This window comes from Myxine glutinosa, chromosome 13, assembly GCF_964187855.1.
Source record: "Myxine glutinosa chromosome 13, kmMyxGlut1.1, whole genome shotgun sequence".
Lineage (NCBI taxonomy): Eukaryota > Metazoa > Chordata > Myxini > Myxiniformes > Myxinidae > Myxine > Myxine glutinosa.
In genome coordinates this window covers 82,853,985-82,879,626 of record NC_136273.1, presented here as the reverse complement: position 1 = coordinate 82,879,626, position 25,642 = coordinate 82,853,985, and the positions used below count along the sequence as shown (strand labels likewise).

General features: G+C 47.1%; 1 long non-coding RNA gene across 2 annotated transcripts in view; it reads right to left on the bottom strand.

Annotated features, from left to right (window-relative positions):
- Positions 1-6,424: 6,424 nt before the first annotated feature.
- The window catches only part of LOC137438479 (uncharacterized), a 126,264-nt gene continuing 107,046 nt past the window's right edge, over positions 6,425-25,642 (bottom strand). For both annotated transcript variants that reach the window (XR_010986722.2, XR_013621166.1), the window contains exons 3-4: positions 9,956-9,980; positions 6,425-7,052 (exon numbers count right to left, since the gene is read on the bottom strand). This is a non-coding gene — a long non-coding RNA (uncharacterized LOC137438479). The remainder of the gene's footprint in view (positions 7,053-9,955; positions 9,981-25,642) is intronic.

Sequence of the window (25,642 nt, the reverse complement as noted above, 5' to 3'; positions counted from 1 at the left end):
TGGAAGTGCTGCTGATAAAAGACAGGGAGACACGAAAGTCAAGAGGGTTTGGCTTTGTCACGTTTGAAAACTCAAAGGACGCCAGAGAGGCAGAAAAGGATCTGAATAGCAAGGAGTTGGAGGGTCGGACCATCACAGTAGGGAAGGCATTTCCTAGGGGTCGAGGGGGCTACAGAGGAGGACCACGGAGTAGTAGTGGTGGTGGTCGCAATCGATATTATTATGGAGGCTTCCAAAGTTATGACAGCTCCCCTAAGGAAGGATTATCAGAGCAGTGGCCGAGAAAGAGACCGCCAGTCAGGTGACTACTGTGACAAGGGGTCCCACCGTAATTATTAGGAGTCCGGAAAAGTTGAAGCACTAAATGCTGCAGAGCCGCCGAGCCAAGATTCCTACACGGACTAACCGTGAACTCCACGTTCCTAAAGGCGTCCATGTAGTGAACTTTCCTCCCTGGACTAACCGTGAACTCCATGTTCCTAAAGGCGTCCATGTAGTGAATACTTCCAGGCCTCAACACCCAACCACCATGGAACCTGGCTTTCAGCTCGGCCTCCCGGGGAAAGTGCTATAGATTTGCTGGCCTTTGGGTTTTTGATCACAACCCCTTAACCTTCATTCAAGAGAAACTAGAAGTAAAAATCAGAGGGGCAGGGACAATGTCGTTGTTGACGTTTGGTCCAGAGGGAATTAACTTTGGAAAGCTCTGGGGGTTGTGTAAAATTTTGTTGCTTTATTTTTGGGGAAGGTTGAATATTGTTGCCCACGGGGATTGCTGATTTGGGTTGTGAATTTACTTTTGCTTGTTTAAAGAGGGCATGCAAAGAAAGTTTTCGCTGTGTTCAAACTTTCTTTCTTGAGGGGGGGGGGGGGGAAGTGTTACGGATTCGGCCCTAATGATTGTTGTTATCATTATTGTTGTTGGTTCTAAGTATTCTCGTGATTGTGGTTGAAGGGAAAGGGTTATTATAGTTAAAAGGTTTAAAAGCGCTCATGATAAAATAAGAGTGGAAATGGTATAGTGGGCCGGAAGAGGTCGAGGAAAGGAGAGGAGGACGAGAGAGAAAGGAAAAAGGAGGGGTTCAGACGAAGCCGCACCTGGCGTGGGCGAGCTTACATGGCGAGAGAACTTTGAGTCCGGGAAGGGAATCTTGAGCGATTGGTGATCACGGGAATTGTGGAAAAGCCTGCGAAGCCAGGTACAGGTGTGATTCCGGAGAATCTTCGCCTAACAGCGACGGCTCGAGGACGAGCCGGCCGCCATTACCGGGACCTCGCGCGTCGTTCGCGGAACCTTGGTTAGCCGCATCCGCGGGTCCCGCCATCCAGTGATTTACCGAAATAGGTGTGTGCACTAAAGTGGCGTCGGAAGATTGCCCTGCGGTTCGTTGACTGAACGGGGAAGGTGCACATCCGGATCGCTTATTTGGGATTCCCTGTCCACGGTCAGGTTGCTGTTGGATTAGACCACGTGACGGTCCATGCCGTACCTACACTGCCGTACTCGCCTCTTCGCCTCATCTCCGTTGAGTTATAGAGACATTGAAGGGTTGGGCTCCATTCACTGGGAGCACGGATCACTGCAGAGCTGCTGCTGAGCTGGGACTGGGATCTGTGAGTTTATGTTACTTAATAAGGTGGTACCATCTTGAGATTAATTGTATGACTGATTGCTTTCATGGTTGTATGGTTTCCTGTGTGCTTTTAATACAATCTGTTCATTTATAACCTTTGGGTGTGGTTCCACTTTTGATTTGTTTTTGACACAGGTTAACATGTTGTTTTTTTTCTGCCGGGACTCCTCGCGGGGTTCGGAGGTTTACCGAGACCAGGAGATCGGTGAGGACCCCGTAACAGTATCATTTGTGGTACTCAATATATTAACAACCAAAGCTGTCCAGGTCTTTTTGGAGCACCTTGTATTACAATATGCTTAACGAATCAGAAACTTAAGGAACAAGGAGAAAAAGTAAAAAAATATCATAGCCCCCCATTGTTTTAGTAATTTTGCTGAATGGAGTTAAAGGCCATCAGTCGGCCATAATAGGTAGTTGTCGCACGAATCCCTCAAGGTTAATACCAGGGCTCGTGGATTGCTCAAACGGCTTTAATGGAGGCGACGATCAAACATGGATTCGGCAATAAAAGAACGGGAGAAAGAATGAAGGAGAAGAGGCGGCAAGCGCTTACCTATAGCGAACTGACTGCAGCTCCGATCCTGGAGGAGAAAGTAACTCAACGAACACGGGAGGTAAAATGTACAAAAATAATGATTTATTTTTGACGGAAGCCGAGAACAATGGAACGCGACGGAAGGATAAATAATTGTCCTAAATCGGGATCCCGCACACCGACTTCCAAATACGAGACAGAGGAAAATTAATTAATAAAATAACTGTCCCATCGTGTCGTGTTCTGTGGGGTGGGGCCTTATTGGTCAGTAGTCGTGTCCGCCGTCCAATGCGGCTCCGAGCTCCGGCGCGAAGATACCCTCCATCCACTTCGCCCATGCTCTGCCAGGCCCTGAGCCAATCCGCTCGCCCCAGCCTCGCACACCCCACGGCACGCCTCGCTCCAAGTCCAAACTCCTCGTCGGTCACACACGAGGTCCGTTCGCTCACAGCACTGAAAGCATCGCTCCAAGCTCTGAGCACTGCACCAATGCCTGCTCCCAGCACCAACACTCGCTCCCAGCACCAAAAGCACCGTGAAGAGCTGAGCACCGCTCCAATCCCAGCGAGGGAAATGGAAGAGACCAAGAGAGAAAATGTCGTCCAGCGCAGAGGCAAAAAGAACTGTGAATGACGATTTCCAACTCGAAGGGGGTCCAGCACGATGAGAGCGAGCTAAGAGAGAGACAAAATGTCGTCCAGCGCAGAGGCAAAAAGAAGGGCGAATGACGATTTCCAACTCGAATGGGGTCCAGCTCGAAGAGAGCCAAGAGAGAGAGAGAAAATGTCGGCCAGCGAGTCCTTTTTATCACCTCGCGTGTGACGTCACTCCTTTCTCTGCCCCAACCAGAGCCTCGTCTCTCGACCTCTCGAAGGTTCTGACTGCGCTGGGGCCCTCCCATTGGCCGAGTGCTCCCCGCACTGTGGTGTTGCTCGCCCCTCTCGCTGGCCAATCAACAGTCCTCCTGGAAGTGGCTCCCAGCCCTGCTCAATGTCTGATGCCCACGCCGGTGTTGTACGCGGCCGCTGCCTGCTTGTCTTCCACAGTCATATTGTAAGGGAGGGGGACTAATTAATGTTTGCACTAAGGACCTAAGTGTTTATATGAGTGCGTTGTCATAAGGGACACAGGTTTGGCGACAGAGGGGACGACAAACAAAGGAATCTTATCCATATCCCTGTACTACCTAGCACGCCCCGCTCCCTCATAGCGGGGACACCAATACAGCTTATCCCGACAAACCGGGCTAACCATAGAACTTATTACAAGGTAGATTCCCTATCGCGACAGATGAAGCATACCTATTCAGATCTACCTGGCTCTATATATCACTCTACCCAAATTCATAACAGTCCCCACACCCCCCCCCCCCCCCCCCTGGAACCATAGCTCCTGCGAGTTTCACTGCAGGCGCTACCATTCCAGTCTTAACACTTACTGTCTCACACCTAATTAACCTATGAAATAAATCAGGAGGGCTGTGGGAAGGGAGCCGGAGCTTCCTACCTGTTCCCCTCAACATGCTAATCCCCATAACAACCATGCAAATATGTACAATCATTTCGTGGGGAGCTCCTGTGGTGGGAAGAAACAAACAACACTCAAAATCTAACTTAACCACAACCCTTAACCTTAACCAAAACTTCAAAAATTCAAAACTCTAATAAACATTTGTACAACCCAGGTCTACAGACCGCGTCCCCGGTGAATGCCACAAGACGCAACCTTACCTGTGGGGCCATGCCAATGCACCCCTAAATTTCCGCGGGTCCTGTCCAGATGTTACAGGTGAGTGACATGGCTCAGTGGATTTCGCCCTCATTCATACAACACAACCCCTTAACCACTCATACTCATTCGAAAACTCATCACAACACTAAAATCTTTACTAAGCACGTACTTATTTCATCCCCCCTGCAGGACCATGGCATAGGTGTCATCCGTGTGTGCATTCATTTCTCTCAACTAGGCAGTGGGGAGGTACCGCACAAGTAAGATGGTGGGGGCGCTTCAGGCTGTGGTGCCCGCAGTCCCAAAAACAAGTCAACTGACTTACAAGTTCATTACCCCCCCCCCTGCCCCCTTTGACCTCTTGGCCCCATGATAGCCCAACAGCCCTTTCCCCCATTACCCCACCGGTGAGGTTCTCCACCCACCATGCCCCGTGGCCTCCTACTTCAGCGCAGCTACACGGGTCGCCGGGAGTCTCCCTTACCCCACGGCGCCCAACCAGACCCTCCACTGATGAGCTCCAATTTCCAGATACCACTGGCTGCCAGGGGTAATTGCCACAGAGGGGGGCCGCAGGCATCGCTCATCAGAGCTTGATCTGTATCTGCGGACACACACACACCTTCCCCACCCACAAGATCCCCAAAACACATTTCCTCCCCCGCTGCCATTCCATTCTCAACACATTTCAGAGAAGATGGTACCAAAAAGATGTTACAAGAGTTGCCATGGCCTGCTTTTGTGAAATCCCCGGTTCACTTTTTACCATTACATTTCCAAAAGCGCATTTAAACACTCTCTATAATTACCACTCACTCATATTTCCATTCTCCACGACCACATAAAAACACATACGGTAACCACAACACAAAAACAAACGCCACCCACTAGACCCTGTGGCACACATTCCATTCCCCTCACTGGCCATGTCATCACTCTCACCTGCCCCCAACTCCAAATTACATGTCACCAATTTAATAAGCAAGTCCTGAAGCCTGGGACAGTAAACATCAAGGCCTTACCCCTACCTTGTTGTGCAGGTAATTTCCGGTTGGTCAGGTCCAAAGGTGCCATCCACCCATAAAATCCCAAAATTTCTCATTGGGCCTACCAAATTCTTCCAAATTTCACTTTTCTCCCCCCTATACTGGCAGGTATGTGGATCTGCATCCAATGGTGAACTGTTCTAAACAACTACCTGTGACTACGACAGCTCCACACCTCCACCGTGCAAGGGTCATCGGGACAAGGCGAGCAGTCAAAACGCCAACATGGCCCATGAGCATCCATAAAGGTGCGACCCACCATCCATCCTTCGGCCCCCCTGTGAGGAACACAGCTGCATGAGCCCCAGCTGGCCAATGTGGTGAGCACCTGCTGCCAACTCCGCCATCCCCAAGGCCTCGGACCTGGGAGGCACAGTCACAGTGTGTGGCATCCCAATAGCCACGTCCCCTGCACCTCCACATCAACCCCCAGTCCGACCACATGCAGCCCCTAGTGCCCACCCACACTTGACCACTCCAAGGTCCAGTCAACAGCCATGCTCCACCAGGAGACCCACCCAGAAGACATGGTCCACACCCCTTGGACACCCACAGCACCACGTTGACCCCCAGACTTACACAACTACACCCCCATAACCACCCTGTCCCAAATAGTGGCACAGTCACCCCGCAACCAGTTGAAAACTGTCCTGCTAACCTGTCAATTTTAATCACAGCCAACAACACTTTGGTCTACACACCTGGATCAATAATGGTGTCACTGATGTCAGTGACCACCATGACATTTCAAAATTCACCCTTAAATTTGCAAAAGATGAAGACGAAAAGTGACGATTCGGCTTTTTATGTTAAGGAGTCCTTTACCACCCTCAGATATCAGCAAATTGAATCTTTCCGGTTGTAGCCAATGCTTACCAGACCAGAAGAAATGAGTGACCCTCTTCTGTATTCCGTCGACTAAACCAGCGGGTGGTTGCAGAGCCAAAACCTTGTGCCACAGAATTGAGGTAACCAGGTTGTTTATGACCAATACTCTGCCATGGTAAAATAATTGGCAGAGTAGGCCTTTCCATTTTATTAAAAGCAGTTCAATGCGTTCAGACAAACCTTCCTAGTTATCCTAACCTAGATAGGTCCTTGTCCAGGACCAAGAAAAACTCCCAAAAACTTGATCCCATCTCTTCTCCAAGTGATATTTGCAGGGAAAGACGGGGGTGAGCGGGGAGGTGGGGAGAGTGGGGGAAAGGTGGTGGGTAAGGGATTCAAGTCACAGTGCCTCTGTCTTTTTGCAGTTGATTTTTGCTGATGAAGCTCTGCTAAAAAGTGCTAAAGCATGCATCTTCTTAGCAATGCCATCAGAGTTTATGATACAAACACATATATCATCAGCGTAGGCAATGGTCTTTATAGTATGGTTCAAACCTCTAACAGTGAAACCAGACAAAGACTTACAAAGAGTGTTTAAGAGGGGTTCAATGGATAGGGTGTATAAAGCACTTGAAAGTGGGCAGCCCTGCATAACACCTCTTTTAATACAAAAAGGGGGCACAAGCTCATTATTTTTGTTTCGTCGGGCAGATATGTTTGAATAACAAATGTATACATGATAAATTAAAAGGTCCAAAACCAAATCGATTTAAGACTTCGGGCAAGTATTCATGGTAATGTAATCAAAAACCTTCTCCTGATCGAGGAAAACAAGGCCATGATGGATATCACAAACATCAATCAGATCACGAATAACAGAAATATTGTCATGGATATTACGACCAGGGACACAATAAGTTTGGTCCATGTTTACAATGTCCTTTAGGAAGGGTGTAAAGTGCAAGGCAATAGCTTTGGAAAAGATCTTGTAATTAGTTACATAGTAATGATACTGGCCTCCACGGGGAAATGAGTAAAGGATTGCCTTTCTTGTTAAGCAAGGAAAGTACTGCTCTTCTGCAGCTCAACAGGAGTTCATTCTTTTCAAGGCTTTCCTGGAAGACTGAGAGCAGTTTAGGGCCAATTAGGTCCCAGAAAGATTCAAAAAATTGTGTCGGTAAACGTCAATGCCAGGTGATTTTCCTTTGCCAAGGCTCTTTAATGCGATGGAGAGTTCCTCAAGCGTGAGTGGTTTCTCCAGGCTCTGCCTTTGTTCTGGGGTTAAGGTGGAAACACCATCAAACAAGTGAAAGACACCATTCAAATCAACTTCCCTTGTTTTGTAAAGGTTGGAGAATAAGAGTCCAGCTTCCCTCTTGATTCCTTCAGGGTGAGTGATGACAGAATTGTCAGGGCATTTTAGAGCAGTAATTTGGGGGTGAGGAAACTTAGATTCAAAATCATAGAAGTATCGGGTTGGCATGTCCAAAAGGTTGAGCTGCTGAAAACGTAATCTTGTTAATGCCCCTTGGGTTTGATTCTCAATTATTGTAATAATGAAAGCTTTCTTTTCCTTCAGTTTCAGTTCTTGTTGCGGGGAAGAGTGAGTTTTAAAATTTGTTTGAATTTGTGTAGTTTGCCTTTCTAAACTAGCCTTTATTCTACGTTCCTCTTGTGTTGTTAAGAAACAAAATTGTTGGCAAAATCCTCTGCATTGGGCCTTTATATTGTCTCACCACAAACGCTGATCTGTAAACTGGTGTTTTTGATTTAATAACACAGACCATACATCTTCAAAAGCAGCCCTAAAGTAGGGGTTTTCTGACATGGTGACATTAAGTTTCCAGAAAGAATGGCGATTCAAAGACAGATGTGAGTGGTAATTCATGGTAATTAAATGGTGATCTGAAAAACCGGAGGGTGAAATTCCAGTGGTAGGGGAGATTGGAAAATGGTGAATTTATATCGATCCAGTCAAGCCAAGCTAGGGATACTTGGTTGTTTGTGATCTTGCTCCAGGTAAATTGATGCGTCGTGGGATTTTGTTGACGCCAAAGATCCTGAAGCTTAAAATTCCTTATTATATCTGCTAAAAATTTAGCTGGTCCGGGAAGGGGTTCCGCACCGTTCCTGTCTAGGTTTGGTTGCAGAGTGCAGTTAAAATAACCTGCCATTATAATACACCTGTGTCGGTCTATGTGCCTCATATAAGGCCCTAATCTAGCATAGAAGCGTTGCTGCTCCGTGCTATTTGAAGTGGCATAAACGTTCAACAAAGTAAAATTTATGTTATTAATAACAAATTCTAGGGAAGCTAAGTGCCCTGGGATTGTATTTTTAAAGGAAAGTTTTGATGGACGGAAATGGGGGTTCAATAGAGAAGCCACTCCCGCAATCCGGGAATTGGAATCGCTAAAATAATTGGTCGTTTTCATCATCCGGTTCCATTCTGCATGGGATGCTGGAGAAGTGTGTGTCTCTTGTAAGAAAAGTACATCTCATTTTTTCTGTTGTGCAAGGTTCACCACTTGGAGTTTGCGCAACTGACTCGCCTATGTAGGTTCATTTATATTTAAGCTGCCAAAATTCATTTTTTGAGTTCATCTTTTGCTCTCACGATGCACTTTTTTAGCCTGCTACATTGGGCTTCTGTGAAATGGTGGTCACTAGGCCGTCGGATGATGTTCCTTGCCTTGCCATGTCGATAAAACCGTGCAGGTCAGAAAAGTGATCTTTCGTGTCTACGTGACTCTTTCTAAAAGTGTGATTGAGGAATTTCAATATTTGGGTTGGTAAGACATTGGATTCATTTGTTGTAGGGAACTGCTCAATTTCGTAAGATTCCCCCTCGGACATGTCGGAACCACTGTCCGGGAAACTTTCCATTACTGGTTCATCGGGCTCTGAGGTAGCTTGTGGAGCAGGAGTGGGTAGTGTGGGGGGAATGGGGGGAATGGGGGAAACCGTAACCGGTTTGACAGTTTGAGGTTCTCTGTCAGTTTTACCAATGTGCTCAGGTATGTGATGTAAAACAGTCGGCACAGGGACTGTTGGGGTTGGAATATTTTCATTGTGCTCAGAAATGGGGGGCACTGGAGGTACAATCGGTTTTCTCCTGTCTGGTGTCCTCCTATTTTTATGGTCGGGTCTTGATGCACTTCGTCATCATTCACACAAGGAGGACACGGGACAGTTTTACTTTTCCCTTGAGGAGGAATATAATTTTCCTCCCTAGCATTGTGGGGGCAAGTCTCAGGTAAGGGCTGGGGATCTACATTCTCATGCGCGAGCAGTTCGTACCGTTTGCTGTTAGTAGTTTGGTCGGACAGAGGCATTCGGACAGAGGCATTCGGACAGAGGCATTTTCGAAGTGTCTGACTCGAGAACTACCACCTTTTCTTTACGAGGTGTAAATGAATTCTGAGGTGTTTTCCTCTTCCTTAAATCAAGAAACGAGCGTAAACCCATCCCAGATGTTCGTATCATCAGCGGTCGTTGAATTTGGTACGATGTCATCTGAGACGTTGTTGGGTTTGGGGGGGCTTGCAGGGGTTGGGGGGCTTTCAGGGGTTGGGGGGGCGGGCAGGGGTTTTGGGGGGAACGGGCAGGGGATGGGGGAGGGAAACGGGTGGGGGATGGGGGAGGGAAACGGGTGTGGGATGGGGGAGGGGAATGGGTGGGGGATGGGGGAGGGGAATGGGTGGGGGATGGGAGAGGGGAACGGGTGGGTGATGAGGGGAAGCGGGCGGGGGGTGGGGGATGGGAATGGATGGGGTATGGGGGAGGGGAACAAGCGGGGGATGGGGGGAGCGGGCGGGGGATGGGGGGGAGTGGGTGGGGGATGGGGGAGGGGAACGGATGGGGGATGGGGGAGGGGGAACGAGCGGGGAATGGGGGGAGCGGGCGGGGGATGGGGGGAGCCTGCGGGGGATGGGGGGGACGGGCGGGTGATGGGGGGGGACAGGCGGGGGAACGTGCATAGGAATGGGAGAACGAGTGGGGAGTTGTGGGAGGAACATGGGAGGAGAGGATGAGGGTTGTGGTATCGGGATTAATGAAAGGGAGTGGTGGGGGCAGATGGTGAGGAGACAATGTGAAGATAAACAAAAAATGGGAAAGAAAAGGTGAAAACGATGAGAAAATTGGAGAGAAAGATCGAAAGTCAGAGCAGCTCGTACCTCACCACACATGCACAGCCGACATCTTGCCACCCCCAAACAAACCGACAGCCAGCAGGGGGGAGGAGATGGGGGGAGAAAGAGGAGGGGAGATAGAGAGGAGGGAGAGAGAGGGGGGGAGAGAGAGGTGAGGAGGAGGGAGGAGGTGGGGGAGGGCGGAGGGAGGAGGTGGGGGAGGGCGGGGTGAGGGGGGGGGGGGGGAGAGAGAGAGAGAGAGATAGATAGATCAAATATTTTTGCAGATAAAATGTATTATCCTTGATCAACATTAAAAAAAATTCACTTTATATCAAATTGAATGAATTGCAAAAAAATAAAAATAAAAACTTTAATCCAATGCAAGTGTCATTTAAAAGAAAAAGGCACTTTCACAAGGAATCAGCAATATTTTTTCTGCATCTATCAAGAATATTCATGGTGTTTCTCTTTACATGCAAGGACATTGTAATTGTTGGCTATTTTATATAATCTCCTATTCCATCATGATAAAAGAGAAACATCATTCCGATCTGTGCTAGAAAGTAAGCTCCCAGGCTGAAAGGCCTAGTGCCACAACAAACGTCATCACAAAGCATTGGAGTATGGGGATTGAAAACAAGGAGTGAAAGAGAATCTTCTGAGCTGTAAATTGGAAGTGCTGTTGCAGAGGAGAAAATGTCATGATCTGAACCCTGGGAGACTGGACTCTGCAAAGAGAAATGGTGTGTCTGTGTCTTAAACCCAAAATCCCTGTCACCAAGAACATGATGAATGACTCGGTGGAATAAAGCTTTTATGGCGCCGGCTGACAATCTAGGCCAGAATCAGGAAAGCGAGACGCATCACAGAGCAACCGACTGAGAATGCACCTCTGTGGCCTTGGTCTGAGTGCAAAATACAGCACACAAAAAGATACTGCAACACCTCAATAGCACATAGAGAGAAAGGGAAGGGGGGAGACAGGGGGAGGGAGGGGGGTGAGGGGAGAGCGGGGAGAGAGGGGGGGAGAGGGGGAGAGAGAGAGCAAGAGAGAGAGAGCAAGAGAGAGACAGAGAGAGAGAGAGAGAGAGAGAGAGAGAGACAGAGAGAGAGACAGAGAGAGAGACAGAGAGAGACAGAGAGAGAGACAGAGAGAGAGAGAGAGAGAGACAGAGAGAGAGACAGAGAGAGAGACAGAGACAGAGACAGAGACAGAGACAGACAGAGAGAGAGAGAGAGAGAGAGAGAGAGAGAGAGAGAGAGAGAGAGATTTGTCTCATTCAAAGGAAAGAAAGAATTACAGACAGCTGAAGTTAATACGGTAGATTATACCAGAGTTGGCGACTTGAGCAAGGAACTCGGACTCGAGTCGCACTTGAATCGCAAAATTTTGACTCAGATTTGACAAAATTGACTTGAGACTCGGACTTGGTCTCTGCAGACTTGCGACTTGAATTATCATGACGTTGAAATGTTTAGGAAAATAATTGTTGAATAAACATCAAATTAAAATGGGGTTTAAAATAAATTGTCAATGATTTTCAGTGGTGGCCGTGCGCAGTTCTGTCAATGACGACATATACCACATGTTTGTGTACAGTGTTCACAGGCCACAGCTGCCGGATCGCACACCGTTCACCACTAAGGTTAAAAGGAGTGTCCACTTTTCAGACAGCATCGCACGTCCAAGTGGCAAGCACCAGTCTTATCAACGTGGAAAACCACTTATTCAAACAATAACATTCATGCCGGGAGAAACTTGGCCCCTGATCGGTAATCCCGTGCACGTCCTGACCCGATAAAATGATTTTGTGATGATTGAAATATGTCAATGGACTTGGATTATTTCAATTTCGCCAATAATTTAAAATTACATCACAATTGATCGTTTTAAAAGGAAAACATAAAAAAGTACCTTACTTTTTTTAATCTTAAAAGTTGATTAGTTTCATTTTCATACTTTTCATTTTCCCCAGTGTCCCACCCCATTTCTGCTTCTACAGCATCCCACCCATTCCTGATAGCCCAACGTCCCAGTCCTTCCTTCCTGATTGTATACCGTTACATTTTTGAGGGCGGGGGATTAGAGATTACCATAGAACAGACAGAACTGCATAGAGTAGCATGGTCCGTGTGCGAGTAAGTAGCCAATCTAGATGTAATAATCAGGGACACGTCAGCTTAAGGATTGTTTGTTTGAATGTTCACCACACTGAGTGTGGGGCGTTACATTCAAATAACTAGGAATTAAGTTAATTAAATGTGCATAGAAACCTCCCTGTAAACATCCACAGGGTGTACCGGGTGGAAAGAGAAGAGCAGAGGAAAGCAAAGCAGATAGCATGGGGCTCTGCCACACAAGAGAGATAAGGGGGCGGAGCTATGATTTTCTCATGAAAGGGGTGGAGCCCAACACCTCAAAGGGAAGAGGGTTGTCAAGAGAGCAAGGAGGAGCTGCAAGGCACGAGGGATTGTGGAGTTCTGAGGGGGAAGGGACCAGGGAAAAGAGGGATGAGCCTGTAGCTCTTGGTTTTGTGCGCTCAGAAGAGCAGGAACAGTTCTGAGGAGATTCTGGAGAACCTGAGGAGAATTCAAGAGGATTGTGCTGAGTCTGAAGAGATCTGACAGAGTTATAAGAGGAGACGAGAGCTTTAAGGAGGTCGTACTGCCTGCTTAACGTCTCCCTGTGCCTGCTATTCTCATCGGTCTGTTTGTTGGTCTGGCCGTATCATCATCCTGCCGATCATCCTGCTCATCACCTCATCGCCTGCTCGTGGCTGCTCCATGCCCATCCTACCTCCCTCCCCTCCACCCCCATGGACTACCACAAGAGATAAGTCACCCGGTTTTGTCCCTTTCCCTGTCTGATTGTGGCTGGAGTAAGGCATGTTTACCCTAAGGTTAATCTTCCCTGGTTGTCATTTGTTTTGGGAATAAGCCCGTTTGGTTTTAAAAGGAATACGGAGCCTCGTGACTCTCCTTAATCCCACGCACTAGCGTAAAGTCCACCATAATTGACACTCAGTCTGAGGGAGTTAAAGTCTGTCCGGCCCATCCATTCAGAGGCAGTGTGTTAATCACCCTGAACAATCCTTTTCATTTTAAAGTACATAATAAATATACAGGTAAATTATTGAAATCTCCTTACCCGTTCCACATTGAATGGTTTCGTTCTACATGTAAACCATTTAAACACAAGCTGAGGTTACCGACTAGTCTCATGTACAAATGTTCAAGAAGGTACATGAGATATGAGAAGTAAATTTAACAAAAACAAGACCGAAAGTCTAACAGCGGCATAGCCGGGCTTGTAAAATATTATAAACCACAAACACGTATGATTAGCTTTTTAAACAGTCGCTAATGCTGTTTATAACATTAAACAAGGAAATTTGGAAGAATTCCGACATCTGTGAGGTAAGTTTTACTGACAGAACTGAGGGAAGATCAACTGTAATCTATATACCCCACATGTTAATAACATGCTATCAAAAAACCAAGGCAAATTCCTTACTTCCACCGTTGTTAGTACCGTACACCGCTTATCATTGATTCATGAACCATAGACCGCTTCAATCCATTAACATTATATTGACGACATTGGGATTAAAGTGTTATGGTTATATTTACTATATTATTCTTATTACGAAAACGATACGACTGAAACGGTACTACTGTATTAAGAAACCTGGGCTTAATTTGTCCAAAGCGGCATAAAGCCTAAGGCCGATACGTACCATATTGTTGCAAGAGCCATAACGCCGATGCTTTCGATATTTGATGGTCATTTTAACAATCGGTTTGTTTGTGCTTCACACTGAATGAAAAACGTAGAAGGTGGAGAATGGCGATTGTGATATATGACAGGTTCGACTATATGTTCGGCCTGAACAAAATTGGAATTAAAATGGCGGTGTGCGGAGTCAGCCGCCGTACCGCCATAATGATATCAGACGTAATCACATCACCCTGTCATGTGACCAGATCCTCAGCTCTGATTGATATACGTTTGAGGGGACATACATACATATGGACGGACAAACACTGTTCTAGGCGGCTTTGCCCTATTGGCAACGCCGCAAAAAGTTTTGTTGGGAACAAAGCCATAAACATCCACTATATGAAGATGACAAATAATAACTAGAGTAAAACAGCTATTCAGAATACACATTGCAATAAATGTGGCCCTGTGTCTTATTTCCTTGATAGCTTTCACTCCAAGGTTTATAAGTAAATGTTAGACACAAGTTGAAGTTTAACTTGAGACTTTACTTGAGACTTGCTCTTAAAGACTGGAGACTTGTCTCAAGTGACTTGTTTCCATCTCTGGATTATAAACAAAACCTTTCAAAAATATATATATATAAATTTTCTAATACCGTACAAAATTCCACTTCCACACCATTTGGCTTCAAACTGCAGTAACCTCCCTGTTACTGAACAAAAAGCAAAGTATAACCTCACGGCTTATTACAAGGTTTTCAAATAAGAAGAAAGCATCTCACTATAATTCACCAAATGTCTGTCTGTCTATCCGTCCGTTCCCAGGTACCACAAAAACGGCTGAACGGATTGCAACGAAATTTTGGGTGGGTAATCCAGGGACCCCCTGGAGTAAAATAGGCTATATTGTTTTCCCAATTTTCCAATTTCCAATTTTTACAATTTTCCCAAACATGATGGAATAATATTTACCGATATGAACAGTGATGTGGCTTTTATTGAAATTCTACAAATACTGTTTAGATTTCCATGATTTGCGTGTGATATGATTTAACGGATGTTAATATAAATCGTTTAAAATAAAAAAAGCCTTCAATATCTGATATTTTGCCTTTTCATTTGGGCCTCCCAATTGAAGCCCCGCCATTGGGGCGGGTACCTGTTGCTAGTTTCCATAATTGACTTCGAGACCAACAAGTTTTTCTTTTCCTTGATCTGTAATACTGCAATCTTTGCCTGAGCAAGAAGGAAATACGGTGGAAAAAGTCTGATGTAATGCATTTTAGTTCCAAGCTGTAAGGCAACAAAAGGTGAACATTTTGAAAGGGAGAGTAAACGTTCTATTGGCACTGTAGATGTGTGTACTGCATCGACTGCACACTCACTCTCGTTGAGGAAGGTGAGAGCCGTTATGGAAACTTTCCTTTTTGTATATATTTTATTTATTTATCGATATCTCACCATTATCACAATGCATGCCTGCTGTTCTTGTAGACCAGGAAGAATGCCAATTTGGCCGAAAGCTTGCCATAAAATAAGGATCGTCCTGAAGCTACGTCCATAACTCATTTAATTTCTTCCAGATATATATTTTATGCAAATGACGCACCCTACTCAGTGTGGAGTTTCTGCCATTTCACAGTTTTATTTATATACGAGTATATACAGTCACGTGAAAAAGTAAGTACACCCCATGTAAAGTTTTGACTTTTTCAACATATTTCAACATACAGCTATTTGATCTTCATTTCAACAATATTGATAGATAAAGCTGATATAATATAACAAATATCATGAAACATTTACATTTTGTAGTCCATTGTATAATTTAAATAAACATAAATACAAATTTCGCATGTGGAAAAAGTAAGTACACCCTTGGCTCTAACAGGTGGTATTGCCCCCTTTGGCAGAAACAACCTCAAGTAGGCGTTTCTTATAACTGTCTAACAGTCTCTGACATCGACTGGGACAAATTTTTGCCCACTCCTCCATGCAGAATTCTTTCAGCTATGCGATGTTTGAGGGGTTTCTTGCATGCACAGCTCGTTTCAAATCCCCCCCACAACATCTCGATGGGATTTAGATCCGGGCTTTGACTTGGCCATTCCAGAACCCTCCATTTCTTTCTTTTCAGCCATTCCTTGGTGGATTTATCTATACTAGGGCATGCCCGTACTATATCTATATCTAAAATTATATCCCCCCCTCTATTTACATGAAATGGTTTGGTCCATGAAATGTTTTGGTCCATTCGCAACGCCAAAGCGAACGGCGAACGCTTTACATGAAATGGTTTGGTGCATGAAATGTTTTGGTCCATTCGCAACGCCAAAGCGAACGGCGAACGGCTTGCGAGTACAGTGACAATCCCCCCGGGGTTTTTATTAGTTTTAAAACATAGTTTAACGCCAACATAGCGCCAACATAGTTTGCAAACGTGAAATAAATGAATACGCTCTCAAATGTGCCATCCGAGGCAGAGTGTGTCCGCCACGTTCGGCACACGCGATAGCTCGCTGCTCTCTGATTGGTTGAATCGTTTTTTGGACATAGCTCGGTAAGTAATTGTCCGATTAATATGAAACCTTGAAAAGGCACATCCTCGGGTCCCCAGCAATATACCTGGCAAGTTTAAAGTATATCGGACCCGTGGTTGTCGAGAAACAGCGGTCACAGACAAACAAACGTACAAACAAACACACAGAGATTACTGGAATTATAGATAGATGTTTAGGGTCATTGTCATGTTGCAAGGCCCACCTTCGGTTGAGCTTCAACTTTCTGACAGATGGCCTCACATTATCCTCAAGCACCCTCTGGTACAATGACGAATTCATAGTGGATTCTATGATGGTGAGCTGCCCAGGCCCTGATGCAGCAAAGCTGCCCCAAACCATAATATTTCCACCACCATGCTTTACAGTTGGTATCAGGTTATTGTGGTCAAATGCTGTCTTTGGTTTTCGCCAAACATGTCTTCTGGTACTGTGGCCAAATAGCTCTACCTTTGACTCACCTGTCCAGAGCACATTGTTCCAGAAGTGCTGGTCTTTGCCGAGGTGTTCATTGGCAAACTTTAGTCTTGCCCTGATGTTCTTTCTGGACAGGAAAGGTTTCCTCCTGGCACACCTCCCATGTCGATCAAATTTGTGCAGCCTCTTTCTAATGGTAGACTCGTGCACTTTGACATCAACAGTGGCAAAAGCTACCTGTCGGTCCCGTGATGACATTCTGGTTCTTTCAGCATCTTGCGGTCTGCTCTCGGGCTGAACTTGCTGGGGCGGCCTGGCCTGAACAAGTTGGCAGTTGTTTGGAATCTTCTCCACTTGTAGATGATCTTCCGGACATTCGAATGATTGATTTCAAATTGTTTGGAGATCTTTTTAAATCCCTTTCCAGACTCGTAGGCATCTATAACCTTCTTTCTGAAGGCCTCAGAGAGCTCTTTTGATCTAGGCATGGTGACGCCGCACACTTCAACAACAAAGAGCAAACCAAACTAAATGTCTGAGGTTTAAATAAGACAGTTTCCTCCAAGATCCTCTCTAACGATGTTCTAATCATTTGCACCTGAGCTGGTGCACCTGATTCTAATTTTAGGTATTTGAAGTGGTGATAAATGTAGGGGTGTACTTACTTTTTCCACATGCGAAATTTGCATTTATGTTTATTTAAATTATACAATGGACTACAAAATGTAAATGTTTCATGATATTTGTTACATTATATCACCTTTATCTTTCAATATTGTTGAAATGAAGATCAAATAGCTGTATGTTGAAATATGTTGAAAAAGTCAAAACTTTACATGGGGTGTACTTACTTACCTTTTCACGTGACTGTGTACTGTATTATTTTGCACAAATGTATTTGTCATGTTTGTGATATTACATTTTTATAAGCATTTAGGTTGAAGATTTAGGTTGAAAAAATATATAAAATACAAAAAGAACCCCTCAGCACATACATATGGGAAGGGTAGGTGCAGACTGGAAGTTTGGGAAGATTACACCTCACCACCACGTAATTCAAAACACCTCACCACCATGTAAGTTAAAACACCCCACCACCACATAATTAAAAACACCTCACCACCACATAATTCAAAACACCTCATCACCAAGTAATTTAAAACACCTCACCACCAAGTAATTCAAAACACCTCACCCCCATGTAATTTAAAATACCTCACCACCAAATAATTCAAAACACCTCACCACCAAGTAATTCAAAACACCTCACCACCAAGTAATTCAAAACACCTCACCACCAAGTAATTCAAAACACCTCACCACCAAGTAATTCAAAACACCTCACCACCAAGTAATTCAAAACACCTCACCACCAAGTAATTCAAACCACCTCACCCCACCTAATTTAAAACACCTCACCACCACGTAATCCAAAACACCTCACCACCATGTAATTTAAAACACCTCACCACCAAGTAATTCAAAACACCTCACCCCCATGCAATTAAAAATACCTCACCCCCACGTAATTTAAAACACCTCACCCCACCTAATTTAAAACACCTCACCACCAAGTAATTCAAAACACTTCACCACCACGTGATTTTAAAACACCTCACCACCACATAATTCAAAATACCTCACCACCAAGTAATTCAAAACACCTCACCACCAAGTAATTCAAAACACCTCACCATCACGTAATTCAAAACACCTCAACACCACGTGATTTAAAAACACCTCACCACCACATAATTCAAAATACCTCACCACCACGTGATTCAAAACCACCATCACATTGTTAAAAACACTTCACAACCACGTAAACAAAAGTTTGAGGGAGTAGATCAATGACAACAGACTGCCCAGATCCTTCAGTTTTTCTTTTTAAATAAATTTGCAAAAACTTTCTAAAATCCTGTTTTCTCTTTGTCATTATGGGGTATTGAGTGTAGATTGATGAGAAAAAAATGAATTTATACGATTTCTGCATAAGGCTGCAACATAAAATGTGAAAAAAGTGAAGGGGTCTGAATACTTTCTGAATGCACTGTATATACACACACAAGGGCAAATCAACAAGCATTCTGAGTATTGCGCTGCAATACATGTCCCCTACCGGCAGTCTGTCGACCGGAAAACTGTTGGGGAAATTACCAAAGTTCAAAGTGCTATAACTTTGTCAAAAATGATCGTAACGTCGTGAAGTTCGAACTTGATCTGTAACTTATCATGAGGAAACCATGTTCCAAGTTTGAAATAATTAGCATTAAGAGTTTAGAAACAAAAGTCCGGAAAACTGTTCTTTGTGTGACGGACTGACAGACGGACAGACTGACAGACGGAGGGACGGAGTGCAAACCTGTATTCCCCTCCGGTGTACACCGGTAGGGGACTAATAAGTAACTTTAAAATGGCGATATACATTTGAGAATGTAATGTGTGTAGTTGTGGGTGACATATGCAATATCTATGGGTAAGAGTAATGTTTTGCCTTTTAGATTTGGCAACATTGAGCGTATGACGTCAGTAAAGCAGTTCCAAGATGGTGGCTCCCTCAGAAGCATGCACCAGGGAGAAACAACGTTCTGTCATCCGTTTCTTGGGAAGTGAGGGTGCGAATCCCAGTGAAATCCATCACAGAATGAAGATGCAATATGATGATGCATATTTTTCGCTGCAGCAGGTGTATGACTGGGACAGGAAGTTTAAAAGTGGAGTGTCCAGTGTCGCAAACACTGCTCACTCAGGCCAGCCTCACATAGCCAACACACTAGAAATGGTTGCAGGAGTGGAGCATGTGCTAAGGGAAAACTGTCGTGTTACGCTGGATGAAGTGGTCTCCGAATTGAACATTAGCCATGGTTCAGCACACCATATCATTCACAACGTGCTGGGGTTCCGCAAACTGTCTGAAAGGTGGGTTCCTAGACAACTCACACCCGAACTGAAAGAGCGGCAAGTGGACGCATGTGAAGAACTTCTGCGATGTTACGAAACAGAAGGCAATGCTTTCTTACAGCGCGTAGTGACTGGGGATGAAAGCTGGGTCCACTACTTTCAGCCAGAAATGAAGAGGGCAAGCAAAGAGTGGCGCAATTCAACTTCACTGAAGACCAAAAAATTCCACACAAAAAATTCCACGGGAAAAGTGATGCTGACGCTCTTCTGGGATAGCCGAGGCCCACGTGAAGAGCATTACTTGCCCAGATGGACCACAGTCACCAGTGCATCATACTGCGACTTCCTTAAAAATCATCTGAAACCAGCAATCAGATCAAAACGTCATGGACCTCTCACTGCCGGTCTTTTGCTGCAGCATGACAATGCTAGGCCTCATACTGCCCGTGCTACAGCAGCAACAATCGAGGACCTGCGTTTGGAGTGTCTTCCTCATCCACTCTACTCGCCAGACCCCACCCCTTCAGATTACCACATTTTTGGGCCACTTGAAGAGACGCTTGGTGGAACCACTTTCCGATCCGCCAAAGAGGTCCAAGAGGTGGTGCACGAATGGCTACACAAGCAACCAAAATAAAAAAATTCTCGAGGAATCCAGGCCTCAGTAAAGAGCTGGAAAAAATGGATTGAACGCAATGGAGATTATGTTGAAAAATAACAGTTGTTACACACGTACATGCAAAAAACAAGTTATGAAAAATATTTTAAGGTTACTTATTGCCTGCCTGCCCTTCGTATATAAATAAATAAATAAATAAATAAATATATATATATATATATATATATATATATATATATATATATATATATATTGTTACGGATCGCGGATTTGATGTTATTTACCGAGCGGTGGTATTGCCGCGACCTAACAATTCCCCCGATTCTTCCCCAACTCACCCGATTCCACCCGACGTTGACCTGGTCGCGCTATGCTAAATCAATGATGGAAAAGACACAACGACTGGGATAAATGAAACGACACAATGGGTACAGTTCTCAAGACCTCCGGAGGAGGATATAATTGGTGGTGGAGAAAAGGGGTAGATTACAAGGTATGAGGTAAAGCACAGAAAAGATGGGCACTTAGTTACAGTCTTATCTTAATCCCGACAGACCACAGACAAACGGAACAAGACTGACTTGCACACGGATTGATGGCAGGGAAGGACAGGCAGTCGATAGCACAAGGTGCACCTTGGCTCAGGGGCAGAATCAAACACGGTCCGGTCCAGAGATGCGGGGAGGTATTGCAGCGCTCGGAGGTGGCGTCTTCTCTCTCCAAGCTGAGGGCGCATCTGACGTCACCTCCCTCTTCCTGCGCATGCTCAGCGGGGAGTGACACGCCCTCGGCTCGTTGGCTCCGCCCCAGATGGGAGCGGTCCGGCGCTTCTATTGGGTGCGGGGGGTTACCGGGCTCCGCCCTTGACGAGGAGCTGACAGCGAGCCCCTACGTGGTAACCCCGTCGAGCACATGCTCGATGGCGGCTCGTTGGAAAGGCTTGGTGCCCTTTCAACACCCCCTACCAACCAAGCCGGAGTGAGGACGCACACTCCCCGCGCCGCCACCGCTGTTGTTGTTGTTGTTGTTGTACCATGAGGAAGAGCTGCAGGGAGGTATTGGGAGGTCCTAAACTTCCTAACGGTGCCATACAATCACATTCTGGTGCAACGAAGAGTCAGAATTAATGGAAACGAGTCCTTAACTGACATAGACTAAGAATAACTAGCAAGATGTCCTATAGTTGTCTACGTGAGATGCGGTGGACCTGGATGCGACATTTAATGGGGGAAATAGGGGAAGGTCGGGTCTACAGAGTGTTGTTTACAGAAAATGGGACTAGGGAATGGAGGATTGGGGATAGTTGGGAAGTATGGAGGAAATAGGGGAATATTTACAAGCGGATATGGATGGATGCCAATCTCATATCCGCAACATTGCACCCTTCTCTACCTCGGGGCGTCTCGACCCGATAAATTTTTACTTACTTTAGTGTGGCACTCAGATGTAGTTCCCTCTACTATTAACTCAACCCTGAGTGCGACAGTTTTACAGATGTTCACAAATGAGTAAATATGTCCCCCTGCGACGTTGCACCCTTCTCCTCACAGAAACACACCCACAGGATAACCGAATCGCGGAAAGAATCCTCAAACTAAACATACAGCCGGTAGGGAGCATCATTTATACAAGACTACACTGATATTTACACTACGATCCAGGACCTGTTCTTTGAGGAACACATGCAGATGTTATGCATAGAGAGAGAGCACGCATGCCAGCATCGATACACCAACCCACGAGTGCCCTGTGGCCCTACGGCCTTTATTAATGTGCAGAGCACCCCATCCAAGCACCAAAAGCACCACCCCATACACACAGTCAGCACCATCCGGTGCACCAATAAAGTGTTCAATACAAAAAATGCACAATTAAGTGTCCATGGTCACCGGTGGTGTCGCAGCCGGCCGATGTTCTGCCGCTGGTCTTGCCTTCCTGGAGTGCACTTGGCCTTCTGGCTTCTTTAAAAATAAAGAAAGGCGCCAACCGCGTCCATTTCTAAATTGTGGCCGTCAGGGGGGCCAACTATAAGTGGTTCACCTGTATGGCATAGGTGCCACGCTGACCCAAAGGTCCATCAACAGGTGGTGCTTGCCCGCAAAAGACTGCGGTCCATTGTGGGCGGCCACAAAAATTGCGGTCCATATGGTGTATCGATCCAGGCAGCAAGCAGCGAAAGTACAGGCCCACAACTGCGGAGCCAGCACCTCTCTCTCCTCTCTCTCTGCCCCAAAGCCAGATCCTCGGAGGTGGGAGACAAAAGAAACAAGTGAGTAAGGTGGTAAGGGCGCAAAAGTGCACGCAATATTAGGTAATGCACACTAGGGGCACATGGGAACCAGGTGAGACAGGCACGTTCCTACCGTACGCCCCCCCCCCCCCCACCAGGTAACCTACATTGCCCCTCCCTTACCCCTTACTGTATCCACAAAACACAACACTACCCATAAACATCTACTTTACACATCAACAAAGGTCCCTACTGTCTTCCCCGTTCCTCCCATAAACCAAATTCGTCTTCTCTCCCTCCTAACCAATCAAATTTGCCATTTCCAACTCTCATCAAAATTTGCCATCTCCAACTCAACATCCAAATTTGCCATCACCAATTCATCATCAGTCCCTCCTAAGGAGGGAGAGATGGAATCACCCCAATGTCTCATCCACGTCGTGATGCGTCTCACAAATCCACACAGCAATTCTCCTTTCCTGCACACAGAACAAAGAAAACACAGGTGTGGAGTCATCATCATCACCTCAGGTAAGTGGCTGCGTATGGTGTGACAGGTTCATCAATCCTAACTATTTCCTAAATGACTTTAACAACTTTACATTACCCGGGGTCTTTCCCTGCCAATCCATTGGCCAACTTACACTATGGGTTCTAAAAACCAATTCCCATTGCCCAAACTGTGGTGCTTCTCAATTTGGGGTCTCACTCCCCCGATTCATCTCCCGGTGCCCTCGCACAATTCCTGGGCTGTGACGTGTAGCTCTCCCAGCAGGTCTACCCACCTGCACACCTCCACCACTGTAGTTGCCACCCGAGCTTACCTGCTCCTCACCCTAACCTAACTAACTGGGGAAGGCCCTCTCGCACTCTCACCCCCTCAGTGCCCTCTCTGGCACGGGCTGCCCGATCCACACCCGGGATCCTCAGGCACCCACTGACACTAACGGCTCCCAGAGCCCACCTGCGGCCTCACCTGGCCGACATCCTCACAGTGGTGGAGTGCCCAAACCAACTACACACACTAACAGGCTACACGCCCAGCCATTTCCACAACACTAATGCACCCATTCACAATACCATTCTGCAACCGCACCACAAATGCCAATATCCAACCACAATTTACCTATACCTTCTAACTATTCTTTAAACTACCCGCCCGGGTACTCGTGAAAGGGGTCCACTCTTCCCCCATCCACACCTTCGCACCATGCACACCACTCCGTACCACTTACTCCAACTCTCTCCACACCACTCATTCCAATACTCCATGTATTCCACACACCTGTACTTGCACACCTGTGTTCTCATACTTGGTGCCGCCTGCACCCTTCTCTCCCCCAAGCGCATTCGCGCTGATCCACAACACTCACTACTCATACACTGCTCCACACACCTGTCCAGTTGCACACCTGTGCAATCACACCTGTTCAATCCTCACACACACGGCATCATCTCATCTACCTGTTACCCTGCTAACTTAGTGCTCCCCGTCTTCCCTTTAAACTAAGCACATACCACGTCATTATCATCCACTCTAATCTACCTGCGTCCCCACTACAGGTATCAGTCCCTAAACTACCCTTAACGTTACCTAATGTCATCTTCGCTAGATCCCTACACACAATATCCTAACCCACCCGGGCTAGTTTTCACTGCCATACACCCCATAATCTATAGCGCATTTGCCCCCGCTCATGGGAAGGGTGGCAGGGATGCCACCCTTACCCACCGGGCCCATCGCTCATCAATCCCCCAGTCCTCTGGCACTAATAAGCCCCCCTTATTCAGAGGTACTGGGTCCCGCCTCGGCATCTAAAGCCGAGGCAATCCACGGGGGCGCCTGCTCGCCGGTGTAAGGCCTTCTAGTTTCCCGGGGTCTGGCGGGGGGGTGTCTGGGGTCGGCTAACCCGCTCCCCCCTGGGCGGAGTTAAGGGCCTCAACCGCCGGGGATCATCCCGGCGCGTGGCTCGACAGTGCCGCGCCAGGTGACCCAGACGGTTGCAGGTATAGCACCTCACCTGATAAGGTGCTTGTCTCCGGAATTCCAAATTTCCCCCCCTGAAGGTCCGAATTGGATTACCCGTTCGTGGTCCACCGCGGGCCACTTCCGGGGCCGCCTGCCATGGTCCAGGTCCCGCCAGGCGCTGGTCCACCAGCCTCCGGACCATGCCCGCCAGGTCAGGACTGACGTCGGGGGCGGGCCCCCTAAGGGGTCCGCCCTCCATCGGGGGTCCCACCTGGCGGACCGCCATTGCGTGACGCTCGCTCCCCCGGGCCAGGGGCCTCGCTGCTTCCCAACGGGCCGCAGCGTCAGCCGCCTGGCTCAGAGTCTGCGGGCGCCACATGGCGAGCTGTTGCCGGAGCTCAATATCCGGGAGGGCCTGGATAAAATGGTCCAGCGCCAGGCTTTCCCGGGAATCCGCTGCCATGCTAGCATGTGCGATCCCCACTGCGCGGCGAATGTCGTCGGCAAGTTCCCCGATGGCTTCCTGGGGCTTGCGTTTTCCCAGCGCGAGCTGAGCTTTAACAAGCTCGCTCTGCTGTTCAATGCCGAATCGATTAATTAGGGCGTCGCGGAGGGCTGGCAGGGTGAGAGCACCCGGTGGTAATGCCGTCAGCACCTCCGCCGCCGCGCCGCGCAATGCGGCCACCAGGTGTACTCCACCTTCGTCCTCACCCCAACCGTTGCCCTTACACACACAGTCAAACTGCGCCAGGTACGCGCGTAGATCACTCTTGCCGTCATACGGCGCGAGTGGGACCTTGTGGGACCACCTCGTATGCGAGTCGTTGCCCGCCTGCCGGACCCCGTGCGTCGCCCCTTGCGGGGTCAGCGCGGGGCCGAACCGGCCGGGCCCCCACAGTACATTACCCCCAAGGGGCTCCCGTGCCTCCCCTGTCCCTCTAAAAACTACCCCTGTTGGTGTCGATGCATGGGTCACACTTCCGCAACCCGCTACCCATTCCATACCACCACAACCTTGCTCACTCACACCTCGCACCTCTCCCATCACCGGACCCTCTCGCTCGCACCCTCGTTCCATACCCTCCGGACCAGCCATACACCTCACTCTTGGCCTCTCACGAACATCCGGGTCTATCTCGACCCCCAAGCTTATTAAATCACCTGGCGCATCATACGCACGACCATATTGGTCACCACTTACACCGGGTCCTCTTTCTCTTCGCTTCTCCTCCATCACCTGCGAATCCCTCATCCGGTTAATGAGCACATCATCACGATCCGAACACAGACTTTGGACCAATTCTTTTACTTC